Here is an 8,315-nt window from a genome sequence, read left to right on the forward strand (position 1 = left end):
AAGACTGAGTTAAACTCCAAATATATCATGGAAATTTATAGCCAAGAAGCAATGTGGGGGTCAGTGGATGAAAATGGCTAAGAGGAAACATCAGAGGGAAGAGGGGAAGGGGATCCTGGCTAAACTAACCTGGCAGGATTCTTGCTGACAACAAGCCAGGGTGATCAGACATCACCTGGGGAACAGTGGAGACTGATGAACTTGATCAGATATCAAAGGTAGAGCGGGGTGGGCTCTGGTTAAATTGATTCGGTGGGGTTCTTGCTAAAACTGGATTTTACAAGGAAATGCACAGATGGGCCTGGGAGAAAGTTCGTGAGCCTGACTAAAGTTTGGTCAAGCAAGAAATCCTTGTTAGTACTTTTCCAATGGATCAAGCCCATGAAAGAGGGAAAAAGACTTAGGAACTGTTCCATATTAAAGAGATATGATGATTAAACTCAATAAGACATTGGATTGGCTCTTGGTCCAAGAAAAAAAGACATCGGTGGGACTATGGGTGGAATTTGAATAAGGTCTCTAAATTAAATGGTGAAATGGTATCAACATTAATTTCTTATTTTTATGAAGATATTATTATAGACAATGTTAACATTTGGGAAGCTAGATGAAGGATATATGAAATTCACCGTATTAATTTTGCAAATTTTTAAAAATCTGACATGATCTCAAAATGAAAAGATAAAAACAAAATAAAATTTTTAAATTTGTGAAGAAGGTACATCTCAGATAAGTGTTCTTACCAAAATAAAATTTTTACATATTTAAAAAATAAGTAATCTTAGCGCTGAAAAGGATCATACTGGTAAATTGATTAAATGTGAAAGCTGTAAGAAGTAGTATAACTTGTCCAAAGTTGCACAGACCTTGAATCTTTGTCTCCAAACAGTGTTCTCTCCTTAATACCGTATCCTACTTCACCGCTGATTCTCTAAAAACCTGAGAGCACTTGAGTGAACCAGCATTCCTGTTGTGCCTCTTTGTCAAAGACAAGGCAAAATGACGATGGCAATATATATTTACCATGTAGAGGAAATATATCAACACTTTGTCCTGGAAAGCATGTGGCGATACCAACGTAAGGAAGAATACCCTCAGATGTAGTTATTTGTGAAGGTATCAAAGGTAAGGATTTAGTATTGATTAGAAAACCCAGATGACAGTTCAAAGAAAAATCAAGAATAATTAAAATTCACAGAGTAAATTGAAAATGCATAGAGTAAATGAGGGAATTATAATGGAATAACGATAATAATGAACTATGGCTTAAATCAGTGGCCTTTGTTTTTTGGGAGGTTTTTTTTTTATTGTTTTTGGCTCATTTTTCCATGAAAAAAGATTTTAGGAAAAACTTGGGCATGTTTAACTTTGCATCTAAAATGTCTTCTTTATTTTATAACTAATTGCAAAAGGTATAATTTCTGGCAAGTTACAAATAATGACACTTTTTAATTAAACTATCAGATTACTCTGAAAAATCTCTTCAAAGTAATCGAAACATGACATCGAATTGAGAATTTCAATCATTCGTTGAATAAATAAAAGCACGCTCTTCTTTTCCAGTCAAAAATTTCACCTGTCTTTATTCCCCATAAACTCGTATTTCCATTCCAATTCCCCAAAATGTTTATCCTAAAAAAAAAAGACATTATGTGCATGAAAGGCTTTAACACTCACCGAATCACACTTCAGTGTAACAAAAATATGTGTGCAAGTTGAAAAGTAAGTTGTTTTTAAACAGCCAGTGACCTTAAAGTGTTAAGTACTAAAAATCATTTTCATAGTGAGTTATGATTATAAATATTTTAGGGCTTAATGTTTTAAAAAATTATAAATAATTATTAACAGAAGTAAAATATTATTAGTAATACTCTCTTAATTGAACGGAAGGGTCTGGGGTTTGTCCCCTATATAATTTATATATCCAACAATGAATACTACACGTTACCATTACTATAAATAACATTATAATAATAAGACAAGTTTCAGAACTAATTCCATTCCTAGTTTTCATTTTCCATATTTTTAAGCTCAAGAAAGAATGTGTTCATCTAAATAAATAGATGTGAATGGAAGGAGTTTGATTTTAGCAGGTCATTAAGTCTCCAGCACTTTCCATATAGTTGACAAAAATATCACATAGCAATCACACAAAATTTGTTTTTAATGATCTATCAGACAACCAGTCAATTAGATACTCCTATAGTATTACTGAATTGAAAACATGTCTTGCAAAAGAGACTTGTTTTTTTACCCAGGCATTAAAGTCATTCCCTTTTCAACAACGAATCAACTTTTCCACAAAATCATAATGTGAAAAGGATGGGGAGTTCTTCAAAACCAGGCTCATTCTCTCCCAGATCTATCTGTGGAGAAAATAGAAATTACATGTAGAAACCGAGTATCTGGAAATTGATTCTCTTAAAACTATATCTTTTTGCAGGTACCCCTAGGAAAACGTGCATTCCAGGAATACGCTCTCCCCTGGGGCATCATAGATTATTCCAGACATGAGGAATTTTCATGAAGGAAGGACAGAATTTAAGCCAAATTTGGAGAAAATTTGATAAGAAAGCTTCATTGTATTGAATATATCTCCTCAAATTATGGAATACTTCCCAAAGTGTCTTCAGAGGACAATTAGTCATTTGAGTTATTTCATACAAAGTAGCTTAAAATGGTCTGTCACATTTGGGAAATACTGCACTATATGATCCCCTGGGAAGAACTATAATCCATATTAGCATACCCGAAGCCCTAAAAAGTCCTACAGTAAAAAATACAGTTTACCTTTATTCAATTCGAGCATTCACAAATATATTCACCTATGTATCTCTTTTTGGATAGTATCTTTCTGAATGCACTCTCAGAATTGCTGAGTCATTATTTTGTTGAATGTAAGGACTGTGTCATATTTCTCCTAGTGATATCCATGGACAGTGGCCATGACCTTGGTAGATGTTTAATAAATACTGGTTAACTGATTTATTGATTCATATGCAAAGGAAATGAAGTTGACAAAACAGGAAAACTAAATAGAAATTGATTAGCAGGAATCATATCATAAAGAAAACTTTTAAACCAACCCTCTAACTTATTAAGTAGAAGCAGGTGTAATATTGCCAATAAGAAAGAAAGCTGTTACCTAGGAAGTCATCAAAAGCTCTCACTGCCGCTTCTCCCAGGGGAATCCTGGCTCAGAGGGGGAACATCATTTAAGAACTCTCAATGTGCAGTCATTGCTACAAGATCACAGAAGATGAAGCCTCCCGACAGCAGTGACAGACACATAATCCCTGTCATCACAAGCATTCATTGGAAGATCCTTCATTTGGGGGTAAAAAAAATGCCATTGCTTTTTTCCTCATACCATGTGAATCTAAGTGTACAGCTAACCCTTTTTTGGTGGTTTCTTTGCAGTAGAGAGATAGCAGAGGTAATGTGCTTTATAAATAACTACATCCCTTACAGTACACCTAAAAGAGGCTGGGCTAGGAGCCAATAAAGACATTGCATTTACCAGCTGAGTAACTTGAATAGTCCCTGGATTTCTCTGAGCCCCATTTCTCCATCTGTCAAAACGTTATGAACTTAAACATGACCATGGATTATAAAATCCCTTTTTACTAACTGGAGAAAGAAAAACACATCTTTTTCAAAGAGTATGTTGACATTCCCTTAACTCAGGCATAATAATGTCTCAGTAAATATTTGCTTTAATTGGTTTAGTTGCCTAACTAGTTCTGAAAACTGCCTTCAGAACACTACTTTTAAGTCAACAATCAGAATGCTACTGGGGAAAAAATCGACCCTATCAGCATAAAAAGATTATAAGGACCCCAAAGAGTGCATTTGAAAAACAAGGTCAACTTTAATAGTGTTTCACAGTCCATTGTACCTTTGGGGAAAAATCATCACATGCTACAATTGTCATTATCACAATTCGCTGCAGCCAAGTAGAAAGATTTAAGGGATTAAGATTACTGTTTCTTTTTTAATTTAAATATCAGTCTGGGCCTATTTTTTTAGTGGTGATATAAAAAATCTTATGCAATTGGGAGAAAGGATTTCGGTAATAGTAATAATGAACCATTATAAAATCAAAATTAATAGAGAAAAGAATTCTTTTAATTCTCAGTGGATAAAGAATAAGTTTAATTAACACAGTAAATGTGCTTCTCCCTCACCTCTCCCTAACAGGGATGACAAGAGAAAGAAAACATAATTAGGTCAGTCCCTCTTGATGACAGGACCATAATAAGTGACATAGTGAAATAAGCTTATTATACAAAGTGAATAAGCACAAATTTTCTGTGATTGTTTTCACAGTCATTTGATGGCTTTCTATCGCTATATGACTTAGTTCCTCCCGATGCCTAAAGTTCTTTTTGTGTGATTTTTGAGGATTTCATTTTTCAGGATGTGTTTTCACAGTCAAAGTCTCTCATATAACACATTCCAGGGAAAAAGTTTTCCCTTCGTTATGTTTTGTTTATTACATTATGTGAGTTGATTTCGAAGCAGTATCCCGAGCCTCAGTTTATGGTGTTTTTTATGTAACTTTAAAACCTCACAGGCTGACATTTAATAATCAGAACAGAATAAAACATTAGTTGCAACATCCACGTCGTCCAGGACTTTCAGCTCAGCTAAGTTCTCTTCTTGCACATGGCGTGGGGGAGAAAGGACTCATGATTGCATGTGGACTCTCAGCTGCAAATGTGCTCACTAAGGATTCGCAAGTCCTCTTTCAAAGGAAAACAGCAGAAGTGACTTGCCACTGTGTTGTTCTGAAAATCTCTCTAAGTCTTCATCCAAAAGAGAATGGTTTCTTATAAAGATAAGAATAGAATTCAATGGACAAAGGACACTGCCACCTGGACAAGCGTATCATCACCTGCCTATCAAGAGTTCATGCCATTTGTACTGAGTATCAATAATACAATGCCATAACCCTGTAATGTTATATTGAATGGTTTTTAGGTCAGAAGTGAAATCTCAGTAATGTCAAGTACTTCAACTTAATAACTAAGAAAAGCAAAATCTATAAAAGCAAGGATTTGCCAATGCTTCTGGGAGAACATACACTGATTCTATATCACTATACAAAGTTTTATAAACAAATTATTTTTTTATTTTTTCTATTTTAGAAATTAATATAATTCCCTCTAACCATTGTTTAAAAATTAGGTCTTGGGGTCAGATGACCTGGATCCTAATGCAGTCTCCAAAACTTACTAAGAGTGCCTGGACTTCTCTACCTCGATTTCTTTTCACCTAAAAAATGTAGATAATATCATCATCTTCTTAGGGTCATTGTAAGGATAATGTAAAATGATGCATATAAAGTATACACATACACCTGTAGCTCAGTCATCTCTTTGAATCAATCAAGCTTTTCTCATACCTTGTCCCCTCCATCTTCAGACAGTCACCTCTTGGTTGCTCTTTCCTACCCAGGCTGGACCTGACAATTGATCACTTGAACCACTGTTTCAGTATACTCAATGAAATTATAATATTCACCATAGAAATTCCTGATGTTGGGTCAATGTTAAAATCCATCTATTTTCTTGACTTCTAAGACTCCGTAGCTGAGCCTTGAAGAAAATCACATCATGTGCATAGATGCTATCACAAAGGATTGTCTCAAACAACACCTGAGACCTCAAATATGCCCAACAGGATGTCTCTGTATCCTCAATCAACTGTCATCTGCTTCAACGACTATTTCAAATTATCTTCTCATTCTTAAGGTTCTGCTCAAGTATTATCTTTTCCAAGAAGCTTTCTCCAGCCTCTCCATGAGGTGCTTTGAAAATTTGTTCCCATCATAGCTAATGCATATTTGGTCATGATGCCTGACTCACAGATAATACTTGTTGCATGGATGAATGAATAAATATTGCGTCCTCTTGCCTAGCCCCTATTGTATCATCACAATCTGTTCTGGAGTCTACTCTCCTTTCTACCCCCTAGACCACAAAGTTCTTGAATCAGGATCACATTGAATCCACTTCCATAGTCCTACCACCGCCTCCATAGTACACACTATCTTCTGAGTATTTTTCTTGGCCAAATTTATCAATAAACAATCAATAAGCAATTATTTATTAAGTGTGTGATATGTATAGCTACTATGCTGTGTACTAGAAACACAAAGATTAAAAGACTCAATTCTCCTCCTTATGGAGTATGGCGACTAACTAGGCAGGAGAGATGCAAACATGTTTGTTATATGACACAATAATCATTCTGGGGCAAGTATGTACAAAGCGATGTAGAAACACAATGGACAAGGCAGCTAGAGAGGCCTCTCAGAAGATGTAGTGTTTGAGCTGATGCTTTGAGTACTTCCATTTTTGTGATTACTTGTTCACCAAACAAACTTAATAAACCTCATTTAGTTCTTCTGGATTAAACTCTATGATCAGGGGTTTTTGTTTGCAAGTGAAAGGTGACATTTCTCAAGGAGAGTGACTAGGTCTGCACTAGTTTGAATCTACTGTCCAGGCGAGGACAAAGCACCTTGATCAACAGATCAAGATAGAAATTGCAGGCAATGCAGGGGAAGAGTTTCTAAAGTAAAATGAAGGTTTGTTATCAGAAAAGGGAGATGCATGCTGGGAATGCAAAGTCATTAAACAATGGGCAGATTCTCCAGTGAATGTGACTGGTTTGGTTCTTGAGCCAGTAACGTTTCCTAATGTAAACTTTTAAAATGTGCTTCCTAGTTATATCCACTTGATTATTTCAGTCGCAAATAAGAGAAACTTGACACACAACTGTTTCAAAATATAGGGTTTTGATTTTCTGGGATATGATGCTGGAGATACCAGTCCAGGACTGTATCTTAGGGTTTCATCTCAAGGTGCTGGTACCAGTCCATGAACTGGTTGTTACTAGTTTGTGATGATGTTATGAGCTGACTTATGTCCCTGTGATCTTCATATATTGAAGCCCTGACCCCAAATGTAACTATATCATACACGCTCACAGAGGAAAGGACGTGAGAGGAAACAGCGAGGAAGTGGCCATCTGCAAGCCCAGGAGAGAGGCCTCAGGAGAAGCCCAATCTGCCAACACCTTGATGTTGAACCTCAGCCTCCAGAACTGTGAGAAAATAAATGTCTGTTGTATAAGCCACTTTGTCTGTGGCATTTTGTTACGGCAGCCCTAGCAAATGAATACAGATGAGGTCAGCATAGAAAATCAGAGTAAGCATTTAAAAACTTGGACGGCAATTTGACAGAATATTATATGTCTGTTGAAACTAATGATAAAATATTTGTACTTTTTTTCATGTCTTTTTCCATTTTATTTTCTATTTATTTATTTGTTGCATTTTAATCAGTCTATAATAGACTGGAAAAGAAAAATTTTTAAATGGTCTTAACCACAGAGACTTTGAGAGGCATCATCTTAAAGTACCCAGGCTCTTTCTATATTTGTGTTGGCTTTTGTTTTTAGATGAAAAACCTCATGTATAGCTGCTGTACCTTCAAGCATCATATCCTCATTGCAAGCAGAAATAAGGAAGAAAGATAAGGGGTGAATGGCAATAGAGGTGGCTGTTGAATCTTTCCTTTTTAATCAAGAAAGCAAAAACTTCCTGGAAAACCTGTGCTGGACCTGCTTACCAGAACTCTGATGACAGCAATCCTTATCAGAGTGTCTAGGAATCAAGCGGGTAGAGAAGGCAGCTGAGTTAGCTAACCAACAGTGACTGCCAAACTGGTTTACATCAGTCTCTTGACAACTTAGTTAGTATGTCCATCTTCTAAATCTAAGTTCATTTTAGATATATGATTGACAGACGATGAAAGATAGATAGATAGATAGATAGATAGATAGATAGATAGATAGATAATAGGTAGGTAGATGGATAGATAGATAGATAGATAGATAGATAGATAGATAGATAATAGATAGATCAATTGATCATACTGGCCTAAGGCAGTTCCACCAAGATAAGACTTAATTGGAAGACCGTGCATGGTAATAACTAGTCAGCCTTTCTTTTCAACTCAATGTACCAGTATATAAACCAAGCAGTACATTCATAGGAGTGCTTTCACATGAATTGTATCACTTAATGCAGGTGACAGTTCTTAGCTGCAACAGGAGCAAATCTTAAGAAAATAAATTTAGATTGATTGAAAGAATAGACTTTTAAAAATTATCCCATCTAAGAATCTTCATATTAATTGAGGTATTTCAGTAACTAGGCATTTGTCTAGCACTTTCTATTTTTAAAGCTGTTGGTGTGGCGTCACATTTTACGGTTCTAATGATGCTATTTGATAGATGAGAGA

This window comes from Pteropus vampyrus, unplaced genomic scaffold (genome assembly GCF_000151845.1).
Source record: "Pteropus vampyrus isolate Shadow unplaced genomic scaffold, Pvam_2.0 Scaffold5, whole genome shotgun sequence".
Lineage (NCBI taxonomy): Eukaryota > Metazoa > Chordata > Mammalia > Chiroptera > Pteropodidae > Pteropus > Pteropus vampyrus.